Here is a 20,889-nt window from a genome sequence, read left to right as displayed (position 1 = left end):
GATGTAAATCAGGAGGACTCTGTTATTAGCACTGAACTGGCTCACAACAGCTGAGGCTCTAGCTGAGCCACTGAAGTGGTAAATAGCGCTGACAGCAAGTTGTGGCTTCACCAACCTTAAATGAACTCCATTAAGTGCTCGTTTCTGAAGAGAATGTTGTTGAAACCTGGAAATAAGTCTTTCAAAGGTTTAACATATTTGTCTGTTGTAGAGGGTTTTATTTCGAAACCAGATGCACTGAGCAGCTCAGCATTGCTCCACATGGCAGGAGAGGCAGCATAGTAGGGTTGGATCCTGCTCTCTCCTTCCTGCTGAAATGGGAAGTAACCTCCACAGAGTCAATGTCATCACATTAGTGTCAGAGAGACCAGAGGTAGGGCAAGTGTGAGTAATTCCTACCAGTGAGATGAAGACGATGACAACCTAAACCCTATCTGAATAATTGAAAAATGTTGATGTTGCATTCTTGGAAATAAAACTGGCACACATTCCGCAGAAAACTCAAAGTAGCTGAAACAATTGATCATGACAGGGTTGAGTGAAGAAACAAAGCAGACTCTGTGGGTTTGAGCGACTCACAGGCAGTTTTAGACAGAGTGGGCAGGGGCAGAATCAGGCAGCAAAAATCTGGAGAGAGCAATTTAGGCTGAAGTTTACCACATGAATCAGGCAGGGAAGAGCTCAGGAGGTGGGGCTGGCCATGCCAGGAGCGGGGATGGGGCTTCATGCAAGAGATCATCCAAAGGGACTAATGTGCCACCCAATTCACAGCACCAAAAGCAAGCACTGGCCTCAGGTTAAAGTTAGCAGAGGGATTTCTCTGCCTTCATTTCTCAGGTGCTTGGTAAAGATGTGCCTGCATCACATTTTTAAAGGAGTCTACTTCACTGCAGCTGTGCTGAGGGAAGCATGGTGCTGGTGTTCCTAACCCTGGCAGTGGGGTTCCCAGTGCTGCTCAGGGAGCAGTGGAGTTTTGGGGTTAAGCAGCCTGGAGTAGCTGATGAAAGCAGGGTGGTGGGAACAGAGTGAACGCCTCCACTTCCAGGAGAGGCTCAACCTCCTCCTCATAACCAGCAGCTCCAGGGGCCGGGGAGGCTTTGTGGTTTAGGGGATGCAGTGGCAGTGCTGGGGGGATGGTTGGACTCTGGATGATCTTGAAGGTTCCTTCCAACACTGATGACTCTATGATTCTATGAAAATATTTTTCACAAGTCAGGTATCAGAAGGTGAATTGGCTTCTAGTGCCCTGCTTGACTCTAGGCTGCTTCATTCAAGTGCCACAGCCTTTAAGAGAGACATTGAAAAAGAAGCTGGCTGCCTGGAATCACAATAGAGCGGATGGACATGTTCCATCACTGCATTAGTGCTTCTCACTAGCCCACATTCAATTCCTTGGCCAGATCCAGCAAAGGACAGAGGCATCTGCAAGAAGAATTTCAATAGGATTACAGATAATTACAATGGAATTACACAACAGCACAGAAAATATAATTTATTAGTTATTATGGCTTGTATTTTTGTGGATTCCAAAAAATCTCAGCTGGGTGTAAATATTCCAAAACCCGTTGGAGTCCATTCCCCCTCTGAGAAAAAAAAAACCAAAAGCCCAAACCCCCAAAAACCCAAACAGGCACATATAAAGCTCTACTCAGTGTATTGTTGTTTATTCATTCAAGAACCCTTTAAAAGTCAGTGAAACCCAGACGTGTCAGCAACAAGTTGTTCTTACATCAGAGAGGTTTCACTGAAGAGTCAGGCTGGAGAAAACACAAACCATCAGCTAGAAGAAACGACAGGTGACAGATGAGGTTTTGCTTAGACTGCAGTCTCTGAGGGACACTGGTTTTGCTCTCTTTCTGCCATTCCCAGCACAATTGTGGCCCTCAGCTCTTAGGCTTCACTGCAGTAGAAACTATAAACACCACCAACACAATAAGGTCTAAGATATTTTAAGGTTGGTTGTCTGGAGGAAACCATTAGGCATCCATCATGTGGCAGTGTGAACATAAGCTCTGTACGCCTCAGACTGGGAGGTTTTTTGCTGAGTTCTCAAAATTGTTTTCAACTGAAATGTGCAATTAATATGGCATGTCAGCTATCTCTGTATCTATTGATGCTGCTTTTCAAACTACAGGCATATTTATTGCTGGGGAATCCTAAATACACTTCATTTTTTATCCTGCTTTACACTGTATAAGGACAGAGACAGTTCTTTGATTACGAAAGCCTGGTTTGGTTTTGTTTCGCTCCCCCCTCCCCGATTTCTTGTTGACATGAATAGTCTTTGTCTTTTCCTTTCCCACATTGCTGGAGGATGATAGCAAAACCATTAATGGATTTGGACCAGCAACACTACTTAAAGACTGCGAGAGGAGAAAGAAAGTCTCATTCTTCACTACTGAAGCTTGATAATAATTCACCAGTTCATCCAGGGCACCAGCTTTGTTGCCAATAGATGCAGAGGCTCCAGACACAAATGAGCCACTAAAGGGTAAAAAGTCTTTAACCTGATCAAATGAGAATAAAACATAAATAATCTCATGCTGATTCCCATGCCAGATCCCACTGATCTTTGCCTTACTGCCATGTAGCAAAGACCATCATGTGAGTATGCATTGCACAGAAAAGTATCTTTATCTCTCTGTCAGCAAGTACTACAGTTAAGTGATTTTTGATTCAGTGAATATGAAATCAGAAAAAAAGACCCTGGTAATAAAATAGAAATTTGTAGGCATCTAGTGAGCTGCCAAATGTAGAGGTCCAGCATCCTGTTAAACAATGAAAAAAAATAATAAAAATACCAGTTACAAGCTGCATGGGTAATCAATAATGAAGTGTGATGCCTTTTAATCACGGGTTATTTTAAAAAGTCTTGGGGGGGGAAAAAAAGGAAAGAAAGAAAAAAGAAGAGTGTTTAATTGCAAGAGCAGTATTTGGTACTTGGGAAGTTGAAATCAATTTCCAAAATCCAGCTTTCCAAAAGAAAGTAGGTCAGAGTTAGGCTGCTGTTAAGCAACAGAGGTCATAGCACTCAGATTATCATTGAGATACAGGACCTGTTTATTTAAGTGAATTCATGTGGTTTAGTGTACTTTCTATGCTCAAAGTGCAATCAGGAGAAGGAAGTACCCTATCCAGAGAATTCCCTTCAGACCTCTGGCACAGCACCTGCAAACAAAACCTGCCTGACCACAACCTCTCAACAAACCCAACAGCTACCCCAAAGCTATTACAGTGCAGAGGCAGCCATTTCCCCAAATTCGAATGGTTCCAAAGAAGATAAAAACATCTGAGCAAACTGTTCTTTTGCATTAAACTTTCCTTAGCCAATGTGTATTATTGCCATACCAGAATGTGTTTTGGAGGTCTTTTAAAGCAGTTTTATACAACTCTGAATCTCCTTCCACAGCTCCAGCGCATCCTGCACTGCACACAGGATGCTGGGATGCTGGGTTGGGCTGGAGCTCTTCTTCTCTCTCTGCCTGTCTTGTTCTGCATGCCACAGGAGCAGCTGGCACGTGGGGGCTTGCTATTGCTGAATGGGCACCATGGAGCAGCTGGGATGGAAACAGGGGTGTTTTTGCCATTCAGTCAGCTCCTCAGGAGCAGTGCTTTGGCACCTGAGACACACCTGCTTCTTGAGTGCTGCTTTTTCATTTATGTGACCCCGCGTGACAGCTCCCTCTCATGAGATTTCCTCTACCTTGATTTGTTGAATCCGAACTCCAGCTGTCAGTTCCTCGGAGCACAGCCAGCCAGAGCTCCTTCCCAAAGCCAGGGGAGGGAGGGCCATTGTGTGCAGCTGAGGGGAAAAGATGCAGGGCTGGGACTGTGCTGTAGGAAGAGCTTCAGCTAAACCATGATCTTCCACATACGAGTGCCTACGCTTAGCCTATTCAAGGAAGTATTTGGGAAAATACCTAAGAGGATTTCTGCTTTCAGATTAAGTGATTTCTAGATGATTTTACCCATAGCAAATCAGCAGGGGGTGAGTTTAGCTGCATTTTGCCTACTCCAGAGGAAGAGAGGCTCACTCTTCTGAAAATCATCCACTAAATTAATGAAGGCATGAATCTACATTAGGCTGAACCTATTTAGCTTATTAAAGCTTCTCTCAGATCATTTCCCTCTGTGTGTCTCTACATCACAGGCTCTTCTGTTTGTAATTTCCAAAGTTAAAAAAAAAAAAAAAAAGAGATTTAATCTTCTTTAGGGGTTATCCTCAGCTTTTAGCAGTCAGAAGCAATATGTACAGTAGTCAGCCTAAAATCCCATAGCAAGATTAAAGACCATGCTGTATGCAGTTATTACAATAATGACAACTTTTACCTTACTCATCAAGCATAATCTGAGGTGTGTGCCACTGTTAGAAAGGAAGGAAGAACCTAAATGTGATGCCAATTTATGTTCTGCTGTTTTGGACTTATTACTGGAATCTTTGTTTTATAAAATTTTGGCTAGGATCATTCTTACTCTCCTGAGGGAAATAAAATCTTTTGTCAATGCCAGTTTCTTTGACTCCTATTGTTTTCACTGTCTTTGGGAACAGATCCTTATTTTTTCTTTATTTTTTAATTCTCTTTTACATCCTCCTATCTAGTGAATAGTCTGATGCAAGAAATCAGCAAAGAAGGGAAACTGCACTGATGGCAAATAAGGAAGTTATAAAAAAATTTACAGAGGCCATTTCAGGAGAAAGCAGAACAATTTTCTGTAGAATGAAGGTGTACACTCTTCTTTTACTCTAAGAGACACTCAGAATTTTTCTGCTCTTACTGGGCTGAGGTTCCCAATACTTCCTGCATAGTTTTTGTGCTGTTGAAGTAGGAAAAAAAGGAAAAAAATCCAGGATCACATAAATGACACACACTGTGGTCAGTGGTTCAGTCGTGCAGCTTCTCACACCTCTCTCTTCACAAAGAGGACACAGTGGACATATCTGTGGACAAACTTGCCTTCCAGCCCTAAGAAGACCCACAAGGAAAACAGAACCTTTCCCAGTCAGAATAAGAACTTCAGCACTGCAATTAGCTCCAATTAACCATGCACTCACGAAACAGATTTTTTGAGTTTACTGTGTCAGCAAATTAGGTTCCTTCCAGAAATTTCTGGATGAAAAAATACAATGTTCTTTTGCATTCATTCAGCACCTGGTGTTCATGGGTTGAACAGAATTTTTAAAAAGAGCTATCATAAATTCTCCAGCCCTACACATTTCAGTGGGTGGAGAGTGGCTTTTAGTCCAATGACTACTGGCAGTGGTGCTCTAGCCCTGAAGAGTTGCCCATCTCCCCCCAAAGAGGGATGGGGTGTCCTTGATCCTGCTGCTGCAGTAACTCCTGTGGGATTTGGTGGGGTCTTAGTGCAGAGCATGGACCCACAGCTGTGGAGGAAGGTCCTTGGCTGCTCTCTTCCCCAGCATTTAATGTTTAGTGACCTTGCTTTGATAACTTTTTACTTAGTTTTACTTTGCTTTTTTCTTTTTTTTCCTTTTTCCCCAGCTACACTTCTGTCAAATCCCAGCTTCTACATGAAGTTTTGCACCAAACTGAGTGAAAGCACCAGGATAATCTATTTGTAATAAAATACTTTTCCTTCACTTTAGTAAACTTAGTGCTTCCCTGTAAAAACAAACTCTTTAGTTATTCAGGTGTGACTAGTCGCCATATTAAATCACCATATTGCCTCCACAGTGTAATAATACATTTACTTAAATTGCATTTTAGAACAACTCTTCTCTTGCTGACATTTAATTTTGCACAGGAGTAACACTATCATAAAAGAACACAGGTGTAAAAATATTACATTTTTAGTAATTATGTACTGTCCATTACTACTAAAAACTAGTAAAACCATCAATATTTCTCAAAATTGCCTGGAATTACTAAGTTTAAACATTTAAGAGGAACCATTTAAGAGCTATGCTGCAGCATAAACGTGTGCCAGTTACACTTGGCCACTTGCTGAGGTATTTTTTAAAGTCAAATTAAAACTTTTGCACAGGTAACCAGCATATTTTAACACTTTAACATTGCTAAGATGCAGCTCAGTTCAATGCAGGAGAGCATCAGGAAGAGAAGAGACAAAGACGAGTCGCAGGTTTGGTGAATGCCATTTCGACAGGTTTGTGTCTTTGGCTTTCAGATGCTCTTTTGGCCTCCCAAATGAAGCTCAGGTTCTTCCAACAGGAACAATTATCCCTGCAGTACTTTCAGTTCTTGTCGTTGGGGCATTTTCTTCATTTTGATAACAATTTTAGCCTTGACTGAAAAATCTCTCCCAAGTGCTGTTAGAACCAACATGGTTCCCCTGCCCTGACCAAAAGAAAAAGTTTTTAGTTTGGAGAAGGAGCCATACAGACGTTCCTCCAAATAAAACGGCTTAAATTACCTTTTTCCCCAGCAAATTCTACTTCCAAATGCACATTCCCTTGTAGGGCCTGACCCAAACATGTCAAAGTCCTCTGGGTGATTCTTTTTAATTGAGCATGGACCATGTGTGAGCTGGATGTTTAAAGCTGAACAAATCCTGAGGTTGCTGTTGAGAAGAGAGAAGCAACCATGCACCCTGACTCACCTATTGTAGGTACCTGCTTCGGGGGGGATGAATCATCCCCTGGAGCTTCTCACAGTCTCACTCACTGGAGACTCTATTTCTCCATGAATGGAAACATGCACCTAGTTGATAACCTGTTAGTCACCTTGTTGTTAAGCTACACTGCCAAAGCTCATGGAGATTAATTCCAGTCTGTTTTGTCATTGACTTGGGTTAGACTCAGGATCCCTCAAGTTCCACTGCAAAAAGCCTCCAATACATCAAATTAAGACAGAAAAACATTGTGATGTTCGAGAGATGGGAGAGCTCTCACCAGTAGGTCTGAACGGGCAGGTGTGAAGGTCATTGCACTAATGTGTGCTGTGATGAGAGTCTTTCTCTTTTTGTTAATGTAAAACACCAGGGAGTCATGGCTTCATTCTAGCACAGACCAGATTAGACCATTTTTACAATAGAAGTTTTCATAGGCTAGAAAATATTACTTCCCCTTTCATCACTCTAAAGAGTATTCCAGAGGGCAGACAAAAATCTGCACTAAACACCAGCCAACTTTGCATTTTGTTTTCCATACAGGGGCCACTATTATCTTTTCTAGGCTAACAAGAGCCAGTCCATTCAGTTTTGATGCTGTGAGACTTAGACTATACTCTGCTATTTGTTATTTGGGCCATTGCTGCTGTCTCAGAGCCTGAGCAGGGGACTGAGCCTGGATTGTGCTGCATCAGGCTAAAAGAGCTGAAAGAACAGCCTCTCTCACAAAGGGAGAGCAAGAGCTGGGGTTTTCTTCCAGACCTGACCTGTAGCAGCACTGTGTCATAGTCCAGCTTCCTCCTTCAGGCAGAGATGTTTAAGGTGAGGCAGAATAACTGGAGTGTTTTTCCTCCTTTTATGATGCTCAGAGACTGGGGAGGTTCTCCAGAGCTATCACAGCTTCTCAGCTCCATGTTCTCACACTTTCTTTCCCTCATGATTTTCTCTGTTGGCATTTCAGCACATCTAATCTCTTAGATTTCTCTTTGTCCTTATTTTTCTCCCTGATTTCTCTCAGAAATTTTCCACACGTTGTTATCTGCAGTTCCCATCTCTGCCTCGTTGCTGTTCTTTTTCCTGAGCTGCAAGTGGTTTGCATGGTGGTTTCTCCCGTCACGTTTTTATCAGGCATTCTCCAGTAACATTCCTGCATTTGCCCATTTTTGCCCAAGGTTTCGTTTACCTTCTCTATCTGCTCTGGGTCCACATGTTTTGGGGCTGTTGGATTTCTCATAATTGCATGGTTTGGGTATTTTTTTTAAGGGTTGGGGTTTTATCTTGCTAAGATGTGTGTTTCTCTTTTCTTCCTGCATTGGCCTGTACATTTAAAAAACTTTCTTTTAATCAAATGAAAGGAATTAAAAATGAGGAGGGAAAGCCCAAGAATTTAAATTCCAGTCTTCTTTCTACCACAAGGAACCAAGAATTCTTTCTATTTAAGACAGTCACAGATTTTATCATTGTGACTGGTTTCCATTAACTTTGCAAGTAGAAAGACATTTAGTAAAGTTGAAAGCTGTCTCTTACATGATGACAGACTTTGCCTGTTTTAATATTTTTACTGGTTAACTACCAAATCCCAAGTCTACCACTGTCTACAGCCAGCATTTAGTGTTCACTACTCCTCTGGCAAGAAACATGACTTAAAAATACATCTTTCCTACTAAGCTTTTGAAATGTATAGTGTTTTGTGTTAGAAAAACAACAGTCTCAACATGTGAAAGAAATTGCCACAGCAAGGCCCCCCATCAGAGAAAGAAACAGCAAAAGAAAGTATGAAAAGTGTTAGGCAGAGACTTTTCTTCAGCAAACACAAGGCACGAGAGTCTACTTTAACAAATCCTGATGCATACACCTCAGGCAGGATGAACTGGTTATATAGATTGAGAAACTGGTTAAACCAACAATGGTGCCTGCTGGGATGCAGTGATGCCAAGAGGGATTTTCTTTCTGGAAGTCAGGACCCAGTTTGGCCACGTTGAAAGCCCTATCATTGCTGTCAGCGTGACAAAGGAAGCCCTGGAACCCAGTCTGTCACCTCTTCCCACACCTGATGCCATGGCCACTTGCAGCTGCTCTCACTCCTCACTTGGCTTGGTAAAATGGGAGCAACGGGAGCCAAAAGAATTCTGAGCAGCTTTGAAGAGACATTCAAATATAGGCAACACACAGGGTAAACCACTCTGGAGTTCATCTCTGTGCATGGCATATTTGGCTCTGTACAAAGAAATATCCGTGGAGATACTGGAATTTATTTAGTATTTTTCAGTGTAAGCAGCATAGATTGGACTACTGCCAACTTCAAGCTCAGGTCCAACCAATGGCAGGAAGGCACTGCCAGCCCAGTTCTGCTGTGAGGGGTAAAAACACATCCCCCTGGGAGAGTTATGTTGGTAAAAATGGTTGTTTAGGTCAGAGCTGATGTCCAAAGAGCTGATTCCAGCACAGCTCACTCAGAGTGACCCTATGAAAACCAATTCTGATGGCTCCCCTGGTCCTGGATGGCTGCTGGGCAGGGAGCACAGGGGAGCGCAGTGATGGTCCCCTGACCTGCCCAGTGGTGATTAATTGAGATCCTTCTTCCTCCATCTGGTTTTCCCCCTCCACTGAGGAAAGCAGACAGGAAGCAAGGCATTTTCCTCTGCCTGTGAAAGGTGAAATTTGCTCTTTCTGATTCTTTCAAGCTTTGTCTTCCATGCTGCAGAGTCTGTCTGGCCCCAGTGCTACACATGGCAAATGTCCCAGGAGCTCAGCAAAGCTGCCTTCACCTTCTGCAGCCAGGCTGCCTCGTGGTTACCAGGTGCTGCCTATTTTAGACTACAGACCAGAGAAGTCAGATTTGGATAGAGGACTGAGAAGAGACACAAGCTCCTCTCTTGATCCATATCCGACCTGCTCAGCTTTTTCTTCTCACAGTTTCTTGGGAAAGCTTTTCTGTTACAAAAAGTTTTTCTCTGATGTCCCTCTACACTGCTTCTACCCTCAGAATCTGAGCTTCTGAAAGGCTCCAATATCACAAAAAGTTGGAAAAAAACCAACAAAGTAGGCTCACAAAGCTTTGCAAATTTCCCTTCAAGAGCGTTCCAGGGCTCACCAGCAGGGATGGTGTGGAGTCACACATAGAGTCTCCTCAACCCAAACATCATCTAATCCCACCTGCTCTCAGAACTGCAGTTTTGGCTTTTCGTCCTGAGTATTTGCTACTTTCATTCTTAGTTTATTATTGAAGAAATTCTTCCCTATTTAATTTTTAGAAACAGAGAATCCATAATATACTCAAAGCTGTGAAAACGTAATCCTGGGCAATTTTTTACTCTCTGAGAAAAGTCACTAGGACTGATCTATTCTTTCAGTCAAGTACACCCATTTAGTTTATTTTTAACATTCCTTTCATTATGTTATGAGCTTCTTGCATAATGAAATAATTGCTTGTCTCTTTGATTGATCTTTGTTTTGAAATGGAACTTTAATAGTGTTATTTCTAGAGCAGGCTTACAATATAATACAATTAAAGGAAAACATGGCATTAAAGCACATTAAAGCACATGTTCCAATAATTAGACCTACAATTCTCATCAACTAGAGCCCTGTGTAGGGAGGAGTTACTGCAAAAATTTATGAGGGAATAATTCATATTATTCTGCCTAATAAAGCAAATATATCAATAATGGCATTTTATGAAATTGTGTAGCTGTAGCAATCAGTGAACAAGCTCCTTCCCCAGACTGCTCTGGAAAGCTGGAAACGTGCTACAGGGAACCCCTGGCATTTTATTTTGTTCACATACAAACATGTCAGTAGAAAGTGGTACAGAGAACTAAGAATTCTAGTTTGCACAAATCTCTGTGATAGCAAATGATGGGGGAATTCAAAACCTGATATCATTGGGTATATCTGAAATGTGGATGTGCATACATGCAAATTAGAAGGAAAAATAAAAGGGGAGAAGAAAGCAGAGATCCTGGACCTGGATGCTCGTGCTGCCAGCTCGGAATACAACTGTGCTGATGAGTAGCCTGTAAATGAGATAGTAATGGCAGATTATACTAGACTGAATAGGCAGGCATCTCCCACAAAGAATTCAACAGAATTGGTCAGAAGAGCCTTTCACCCTGTTAGAACACTGACATAAAGGCAAGGCTGTAGCACTGGGGCCCAGGATTATCTAAAATGTGCTTTCTTTTCTACTTTCTGTAACCTTATTTCTCAGTAGAAAGGCTGAGATCCCAGATAATCAAAATACTCAGTTTTGGTGGGGTTTTTTTGGTCCAGTTGCATTCAATTTAAATATTTGGGGTTTGGCAAGAAAGGGTGGAACGGTGGAAATTTTTGACGTTTTTGAATCCTAAACCAAATAATCTTTTCTTCATTTAAGATCAGTGAAATCACTTAAAGGCTGCTTAAAGTTTGGTTGGATTTGTGCTGGACAAACAGCCTGGCCTCTGCCTTGGAGGAAAGGACAAGTGGAGCATCCTAGGGAGCTGTCTGTGGATGCATGTGGCCCAATCCTCTGAAGAGGTTTCAGTGATGTTGTAGTGATTTTTTATAGCAAATGTGGATTCTCTAATGATAATGACTCTTTTTAACATCCACTCACACGTGACACAAGCAGTGCAAACCCACATCAGCAGTTGAGCAATATCTGGCAGAGTGATTTGGCAACTTAGGAGGGAAAGGGAAGACTCTTGAGTGAGCTAAGATGGTTCAGGTCATGCTCTGCACTAGTCCAAACTGGAATCACAGGTTTGGTCCTTCTGCCCTTGAGAGGCTGGGCCAATGACCGAAGCTGACCGATGTTACTTCTGCAGTGTGGATGGGATCTCCTGGTCTTCTCTGAGAGCTGTCCTGGCTCTAGGTACATGTAAGAAGCAGTTCAAGCCTGGGACTATTCAGACTTCAGAGTTCATGCTGGGAAAGGACACTGTCCTTGTTTTTCAGGATGCCTGCAAGCCTGCATTAGTAAATGCAGATGACGGCAATTATGCCTTTGGGAGAATCTTGGCACATTGGGAATGACTGTTTTTCTGATGGAGAACTGAGATAGCAGGAGAAACCTTTATCCTCTGGCTGAGCAAGAACATCTTGAATCTGTTTATATGTGTATGAAAAAAATTAATCAAACCTCCACAGGCAAGATTCCTCAAGGATGATAAACAGTCAGCTAGCTTAGAAATCTTGCACAAAATGTATGGGTTAACCTGGTGAGCTGTTTAACTCAAGGTACAGTTGAGGAGCAAGGCTGTGGGGAACATGTAGAGAAATATCACCAGGAGAGGTCCAGCACATTCTCTGTGCAGAGCAGATACTGGGTTGTTCCAGTTTTACCCACTTGGGTGTCTTTCACTCTCTAACAAGGCCAACAAATATTACTCCCCTCCTTGTTTTTATTTGATGTCCCAGAGCTCAGAACCTGATCTCTGCCAGGATGAGTAAGGATCCTGGCTCAGTGGCAGATAACCTCCAAGTTTCAGTTTAAGGAGGATTAAAAAGAAATCAAACACAGCAATCAAACACAGGTTTCTCTGGGAGACGGGTAGGGGTGAAAGCGAGCCCAGCCTCACCTCTGCATGACTGAGACAGATGATGGCTGAATGTAAAAGTGGTTTGGTTTAGCCTGCGAGGTCAAACTGAGCCCCCTGCTTGGTTTTGTACCCCGTCCCACCTTCCCTACAGCCCAAGAACTGAGGAAAGCTGCAAGTGAGACAAGTAGCTGGTCAAACCTTGGGTTGCTTGAATCATTCTCTCTCACTCATCATTCCATACACAGCAAGGTGCTGATGAGAGTTACCCCCTGGGGGGTGGATTCAAATCCACTTCTCCAGAGAGATTTGAACCTGCCATCTCCCACACCCTGGCTGACTGCCTTAAATATTTGGTAAAGTATCTGGATATCCTCTACAGAGCTGTAAACCTAGGCCAAAAATAGTTTCCAGCTGCAACTATATGACTGATTTGACCTGAGACTACTTGGGAAAGTGGGGGGGGGAAATATTTTATTCACAGATGAAAAATAATTCCCCTCCCCTATTAAGAGGACAGAAAGGAAGAAGCTCTATTGCTACAGGAAATGAGCAATGAGGTCTTTTAGACAAGGTTAGGAGGCTACACTAATATACACCACCTTTTCCCAAGCTGCAGTTTGAAAAAACAGAGTTCTTCTCCCTGTCTCCTTCTGTATACAGCCATGTACTTACTTATGTTTGGGGTTCCAGGATATCTTAGAGTCACAGCATATTCTCATCATGTGCACTAATAATGATACACATTTTGTGGCTGTAACCCCCAGGAGTCCAGGTGGGTGTCTCAAACACACAATGTCTTTCCAGAAAAAAACCCCAAACCAACAGCCCACATTCAAATTATAGAATCATAGAATTATTTAGGTTGGAAAAGACCCTTAAGATCGTTGAATTTGGTCCTAGGTTTTAAAAGGCATTTGAAGTCAGGCTTCTAGAATCCTATTTAGGCTTATAAATAAATAATCCGATTTTCACATGTGCTATGTTCAGCTTCTCTTAGATTACATGGTTGCAGCTGGAAGGGCAAAATTTTTGAAAATCAGGATACTTAGGGGCTTGAATGCAGACTTGAAACAGAGATTTGCAAAGGGAGTTAGGTGCACAATTTCTAATGAGGAAAGGTTTAGTAGTTTCATAAGCACAACTTTTAGGTATCCATTAGGAAAATCTCAGCTTTGCTGTAAATGCCTCTGGATTCCTGAGATTTCATTCATTTGGCAGCCAGGCACCAAATTCTGTCATCTGACCAAAAAAGAAATCGGCTGAGTTCTGTATAACTTATGTAGCCTTTCTTAGGAAAATAAATAAATCACTCAACTGGAAATACTCAAAAAGCTGGGCTTATGTCCAGATACAGTATGCCTAGCTTAGTGGCAAAAAAGTTACGGCACACATCCTGCATTGTCAAGGACACTGAATGTTTTGGCTGCCCTAATAGAAAAACAATAATTCAATCATGTATTATAAAGGAATTTCCTGGAGAAGTTTGGCCCCACTCAATCATCCTATTAGATTTATCCTTAATGTGGAAGAACAGCACATTAAATTCATTACATACATTAGGCCAGCTACATTTATTTCCAGATGGGTTTCCATAAAGTGGTCAAAATGCCTAGAAAAAGGCATTTTGAAGATGCCTTCATGTGTAATTCGTATAGCATGATAATAACCCCGCAGTCTTACACCACTGTATGCCCAGTAATTCCTTCTTGCAGTGCAAGGACACATTTAACATTACAACTAGCTGTAAGTATTTTATAAATCAATAATGACAGGCCCACAGGGCTGGGATCATTGTTTTATTTTGCTGTCAGGGGCCCACAAGACTGGGATATTATGCAAAGAGGAGAGAGGATGTGTGAGGAGATAGTTATGCTAATATACAGCATTTCCCCCCTCCCTCTCCCCTCCCTGGAGTAACTGTCTTAGCATTACACGTGGTGATTTGTCCTCAGCAGTTCCAAATTACCTACACCTGTTGGCTCTGGCACATTAAAGAAATATCCCATTAAAGATTTCTCTATTCACCAAGAATGAGGAAAATGCAGTTCAAAGTGCTCTGCTGCAGCCCTACAACCCTCACCAAAGTGTTCTAGCTAGCTTTCAGATGAGAGGAGCTAGATCAGTATCAGCGCTTTTGAAAGTAGGGCTGCGGAGCGATCTTCATGCAATTTTGGAGATTTAGCTTTCCCAGAGCCTTGCAGACTCAGTCCTGGCAAGGATCTGGGATGGTGCTGCTGGAAAACAACCCTGTGCTCCCAACAGAGCCTGTAAGGGACGGTGTCTATGATGAGGAGACTAAACAAAAGTAAGGGAGGCGTGTCATCTCTGGAGACAATGCTCCCTTTTCACACAACACTAGCTAGAATCCTTTTCTTTAAAGCTTCTCAAAGACCAGAACCTCCCAGTTTGTGAAGACTGGTTCTATATTGTGTGACTTTTTCCCAGCTGTCAAACCACAACTATCAGCACACTCTTGGTGTTGACAGGATGCATTTTAATTTCTCAGGGTCCTTTAGATGTTCCCCCCTCACATTCTCCTTCATCTCATAAGTGTGCCATGTGTCCAGCTTCTTCTCCCTGGATCAGAGACCTGGATGCTGCTGGTTAGGCAAAGGACCAGTGATCACTTCCCATTGGGATCCCAGGCCAGAGGAAGAGCAGAACGTTGAGGGGCAGCTCTTGTAAGTGTCTCTCCATGAGAAAAGCTTTTCTCCATGAGAAAAGCCTATTCAGAGGAAAGATGAGCTTATTGTGGGAGTTGGGTGTTGCTGTTCTGATGTACAGCACCTTCTCTGCTAAAAACAACAGACACAATGTGCAGGGATGGGCTGGTGTTCTACTTCAAGAAAAAAATCACCCCTGAACTGAAATTGGATAAAACTGCTCCAAAAACACTCATTACTTTAGTAATAAAGGATACTTAACTAAAGTACTTTGTTTTTTGCTCTATACTTTTGCACATACAGAGTGCCCAAACCAGACCAGGACACTGCTGAGATTATGAAGCATCACAGAGCAGCTGGCCCCACTCAGCTGCACTGGGCTGGGTGCTATTTGGGAGCCACTTCTCTGCCAGGGTTACCAGATATGTGGAAGTTCTGCAGCAGGAGTTTTGACCGATGCAGATATGCAGAGTTGTTAATTACACACAGCAAGCGGCTGCAAACCATCATTTCGACTGTACTTGATGCTGGGAAAGTCTTTACTATTCTTGGATCTGCCGCAAAAACATTTCAAGTTGTCACAACGCCTCTCTTTGCAAAAAGGCAGAAGGCTCTGGTATTTCAGCTGTGCCAGTGCAAACAGTTTCCTCCTCACCTTCACTCAAGTGTCTCCTAATGATACCCCTGGAGCTTGTGTTACACTCCATTACACAGAGGCTGCCACACATGTAAAATACATCTACATTTTCTGCACGTGTAAATATACATGCTTTGCATTCATGCACGTAATACACATATCACTTTCCTAAGTCCACAAGATCTGTAGCTTTACTGGTGCACAAGCATGTCCTCTGCATACTTAGAAATTATATCAACAAGATGTGTGTGCCAAGACTTTTCAGGAAGAAATCTGAACCGGGTGACTGACCAGAAATTTCAATATGTGCCCATAAAGTACTCTTACATGCACTGGAGCTGTCTGTTGTGCTCCTCCCAGTGCCAGCAGCAGGGGCAGGCAGGATGCTTTGTGGGGGCACCCCATTAGGCCTCCTGCACATCCAGTGTTTTTAAGGAATAACACCTGGGTGTCCCTCTGTACACTGCTGGTACAAGTTGCCAATAATATAATTTTACATACGTTTGAACTGCTTCTGTAGTCTTAGAAAATGTTGAAAGCACACATATTTGTAAAAACTCTGGGTTGCCTGATGTGCTGGAAACGTGCTAGGTGCCTATAATGTTTCAAACTGAACCATTTCCCTGTTCATTTCTTGCCAGGTTTTCCATAGTCTCAAGGGGTAAAGTTCTCATCTGTCAGTTTCAAATTACTAAAACCATAAAGTTGAGAATATTTGAATTATCAAAATCTCAGAAATGATAAATGGAGGGTCTATTCAGAATATTTTTCTATGAGATCTCCTGCTGTGCTGAATCCAGTGTCCCCACTCTTTAAGCTCTAAGTCCTTTGTTCTGCACTAATGGAAATGGTTTCATACAATTTCCCATGTCCCACTGGAACAGTTCATTGTGGTCATTACATTAATTAATCTTTTCTCTGAACTTGCAATGTCCCTAATTATAGATCTGTGTTTGTTGTCACACACCATCTATAAATTTGTAAGTTCGTCATTTTCTTCACCTTTCTTGACAGTCAACACCTTCTTTCCTCAGTGTTTGTGATATCCAGAGCAAAAAAGAGGAAATTGATATACAGGTCAACTGGACAGTCTTTCTGTATATCAGTTAATTTCTATTGTTTATAAAAAATGGAGAAAACCTGATTTAAAAAGTGAAATAATTATTAAGCACACTGTTAAAGCTAGGTAGTAATTTGTTGCTCTTGCTACAGGGAAGCTTGGCATATTTTTCTTTCTTGTATGTTTTCCAGCCTTATTTTTCTCCATCCCTTAACATCCATTGCAGGAGAGCACAGCCTCTCTCTGAACAAAGCTCTGCAGACAAACTGGGATTGCAGGCTGCATTCTGAATTCCCGTATGTTAGAGAAAATACAGTATGATGTCAATTACTTCAGGGGGGGAATGACTTTGGATTTATACCACTCTATCTGAGATCATAATTTTTCTCCTTGTGAGTAATTGGGGTCACGTGTCTTCCTTTTTAACTTTACCACTGCAATGCCTACGCCTCATGCTGGAGGGTGAGTAGCCTGAACCATCCCAGATGACTGAGTCATGAACATTTTTTCTAGATGAATACATGAGAGTTTATATGAGAGCAAGTAATTGCTCTTCATATGTGCCTGGGATATTATTTCATTAACCAAACTACTCCCTGTTCATGCAGAAGCCCTAAAGATCAAGCAGCTGCTAGTGCCAAATTAAGTTTTCCTTGGGGTTAGAGCACAAAGCCAAAACTTTTGGGTCCTTTTTCATTACCTTCCTCAGTTTGTGACTTTAGACAAACTCCCTGGGATCTCTGTACATCAGTTACCCATCTATAAAGTGGAATGAAAGCTTAATTTACAAGGGAAAAGAGATGTGAAAGTTAAGCATAAGGGGCCAAATTCTGTACTCTTACTCATACTGAAACAGTCCCAGGCTCTGTATTCCTTGACTGTTTGGCTCCATGACATCACCGAGGAAAGCTGCACTTGGTGTAAGTTCATATGTTTACCCCGGCTCTCCAGGTAGGTAAAACACTCTGGAACACTGAAATTCTCCAGTGAAAGCTGCCCTATAAATACAAAGTGTTCTTGTGACTCAGGTTCACTCTTTGTTTGGGTACAGATTCAACATCTCACTTCCTTGGCTTACGAGACAGGTTGTTATTACAACACTCTTTCCTACCTCCTAACACCTACTTAAACAGAAATCACTTCTTACTGGTCTCATGTTCAGGGCACAGAAATCTATTTAAACTTTCCTTGTGACATGAAGAAAATCATTAAAATCAACCTCAAACCCTCTGCCCCTGTGGGATTGCTGTCTTGTTACACCAAACTACTACAGGTAAAGCCTTCAGCATGTCTAACTTTGCTTTTCTTAGGAAGGACCTCAGCTTCTGGGACTGAAGAGACTTCTCTGAAGACATGAGCAGCATGGGAAAGCAAGGGCTTGGGGAAAAAGAGGAGTTCTATTCCCGAAGGAGTTTTAACACGGCTGAAGAAAGGAATTAAGTGTTCAGATCAAGGGTTTAGCACCATATTAGGTAAGTGACACCCCTTAGCATAAAATCACTGTATGGAGGGTAAGCAGAATATTATCAGTTATGTTCATATAATAAAATTTATATATTCTTATATCCATTTCATACATGTGTAAGTGGCTATATAACCTATAAGGCACTAGAGGTCTGTTTCGCCAAGTTTTCCTCCCTATATGTAATGTTTATACTACAGTCATCCAGGTTAGTGATAAAAAACTGCTCTTTTCAAAATCCCACAGCTGTAATGGTGGCAGGTTGCTTTAGTACCGGGATGTGGTCAATCCAAATGATCCTGAGCCCAGCAGATATTCACCCAACACCCCCTCCACACACTGGACACTTCTTACCTTGCTTTTCACAAGCCCAAGAGTCCAAACCCAGCTGTGTTCCAGAGATCTATTAGTGCACGCACTAAAGAGCATATTTATGACACCACAAATATTTAAGCATGGTCTCTGCAAGTGGGAGGAGAAACTGCTCTCTCCAAGAGCTTTTGGCCACAGGATTTCGCTTCCTTGCCAGCCTCCATGTGTCCCCCTGAAGCGATGGGTTTGGTGGGGAGGCCTCAGATAATCATCTGACATCTTCCACAGTGCTCGTAAAAAGAGCTAGTAAGAACTCCTTACATATTATCATATGTATTTGAGTTTCCACAGGACAAAGCAACACTTTCAGGAAAGGAGGGAGAAGCATGCAGCTGGTGCTAAGGCATTCAGGGAGTTGTCTGCCAGGCAGTGGAGTGGGGAAGGAAGGATCCTGCCAATGTGTCTCAGAAAGCTCTGGCCATCTCCTTCCCTCTTTGCTTTCTTGTTGGGAAAATTCAAGTTTCCTAGCCTAAAATACAGTGTGACTGTGAAATGAAGCTGATGAGAACGGGTCAGTGTCAGAGGAGAGTCCCTTCTGAAGGGCTCTGAAGGGCTCACAAGGCCCACTATGCCAAACAGACTCATTTCTTAGGGAAGTCTGCTGCCTTCCTAGGATCTGGATCAAAGATGTGGAGAAAAAGCTTTCTGCCCTGGTATGGACATTGGATTTCTATCCATTGCTGATTTTTCAGGTAGGGAGTGACAAATTTGCGACGAGAATTCCAAGCACAATTAAGAGAGGCTTCAGGGCCTTGAGACAACTGGTTAAGGGATCAGGAGCACAAGCAGCATTCTTCTCTATCTTTCCAGTTGCAGGGAATGATGGGGAAAGGAACAGGAAGAGCCAGCAGATCAATAGCTGGCTCCGAGCCTGGTGTCATCGGCAGAATTTTGGGGTTTTTGATCATGGGTCAGTTTACATGACACCGAGCTGGATGGCAACAGATGGGGTACACCTGTGTCAAAGCAGGAAAAGGATCCTTTGCACAGGAATTAGCAGGGCTCATTGAGGCAGCTTTAAACTAGATTTGAAGGGGGGAAGGGATAAAACCAGGCTTGCTAGAGACAAGCCTGGGGGCAGCACCCCAAAGTTTGAGGGACAGGGTGCTAGTGAGGTCCTATGGTCTGCTGTCTCAGTGGAGGAAGGGATGGAGTTCTGTTCAGCAACAGAGACACGAGGGTTATTAACATGTTAGAAACTATGGAAGCACCTGAGAAATGTCAGGCAGGAATTGGGTCTTCTTTCTGGAAAAGGTGGCAGGAATGTGCAGGAGAGACCTTCCTGACACAGGTGGTGAGGGAACCAGCCAGGGAAGGTGTCTGCTGGACCTGCTTTTTGTGAACAGAGAAGGACTGGTGAGTGATGTGATGGTTGGAGGCCACCTTGGGGACAAGGATCAGGGATTTTGATTGTCAGACAAGTAAGGAGGATCCACAGAACTGCTGTGTAGGTCACCTGGAGGGAAGACCATGGCCTCTTTAGGATACTGATTCATGGAGTCCCTTGGAAGGCAGAGCTGAAGGCCAAAGGAGTCCAGGAAGGCTGGACATTGTTCAGGAAAGAAATCTTCATGACAGATGGGCAAGTTGTCCCCATGTGCTCAAAGATGAGCTGGTGGGGAAGCCCTGGCACAGGCTGCCCAGGGAAGTGGTGGAGTCACCAACTCTGGAGGTATTTCGAAGTCCAGTAGATGTGGTGCTTAAGGACGTGGTTTTGTGGTGGCTTTGGCAGTGCTGGGTTAATGGTTGGACAAAGTGATCTTAAAGGTGTTTCCAACCTAAGCAATTCTATAATTCTATGATTCTAAAAGATGATTTAAAGTTGATATTCAGTATCCTGGTTTTGGACTAGTAAATGGCTTTCCTGCAATATGCTGCTTTACAGAATGGTCAAAGAGAGAGCCAAGCTGAGCGTCTGCAAAATGGAAATTATTCTTGTCCCAAAGTTTACTCTTTCAGCTGAAAACAAGGGATCAGGTTCTCTCCCTCAGGCTGAGCAGATTCTTACTCTGTAAGTAATTGTACTGAAACCAATGGTAGTGCAATGGAGCTGAAAGATGTCCTGGCATGGTGTAGAGACCAATAGCTTTGATTCCAAGTATCCATTCACCTTGTTTACTTATATATTAAAAAGCTTTAAACCCTACATGCATTTCAGTATATTGAGACTGAGATGCCATGGCTGAGCTTTGTTGTCTGCTTTGCTCTCCCAGCACACAGCTCTCCCATGCATCAATTTCGTCCAAAAAGCCATTTTGTTTCTTCTGATTGCATTTTTTGATTGCTTGTTTTTGGATTTTTTTGCTTTTCCTCCTCCCTCCAGCCAAATTCCCAGTCACACTTGTAAAGTGAGCGTACTTCACTGGACACCCTGACTTAAATAAAGTAGCTTTTCCACTAGCAGATGAAAAGGGTGGATCCCATGGGCATGGTCCTGCTGCCTCTTTTCCTGAATGAAGTCCACCAATTAGGTGAAGTCCCTGCCCTGTACCCCCTCTGCGCTGTTACATGCATTTCCTTCATTTTCCATGACATTAACACAACTCTGCACATGGTGCCATTTCCCCATGGCATTAATCTGGATCTGC

At 42.7% G+C, this 20,889-nt stretch overlaps 1 long non-coding RNA gene across 1 annotated transcript in view; it reads left to right on the top strand.

The window, feature by feature from the left end:
- The window catches only part of LOC121660230, a 41,074-nt gene that overhangs the window by 7,666 nt on the left and 12,519 nt on the right, over positions 1-20,889 (top strand). The window contains exon 2 of the long non-coding RNA XR_006014566.1: positions 17,778-17,939. This is a non-coding gene — a long non-coding RNA (uncharacterized LOC121660230). The remainder of the gene's footprint in view (positions 1-17,777; positions 17,940-20,889) is intronic.

Source organism: Corvus kubaryi, unplaced genomic scaffold, assembly GCF_017639235.1.
Source record: "Corvus kubaryi isolate FWS band 111438036 unplaced genomic scaffold, C.kubaryi_AGA036_p1.0 138, whole genome shotgun sequence".
Taxonomy (NCBI): Eukaryota; Metazoa; Chordata; class Aves; order Passeriformes; family Corvidae; genus Corvus; species Corvus kubaryi.
The sequence above is the reverse complement of the archived record's forward strand: the minus strand, read 5'-3'. Positions and strand labels throughout refer to the sequence as shown.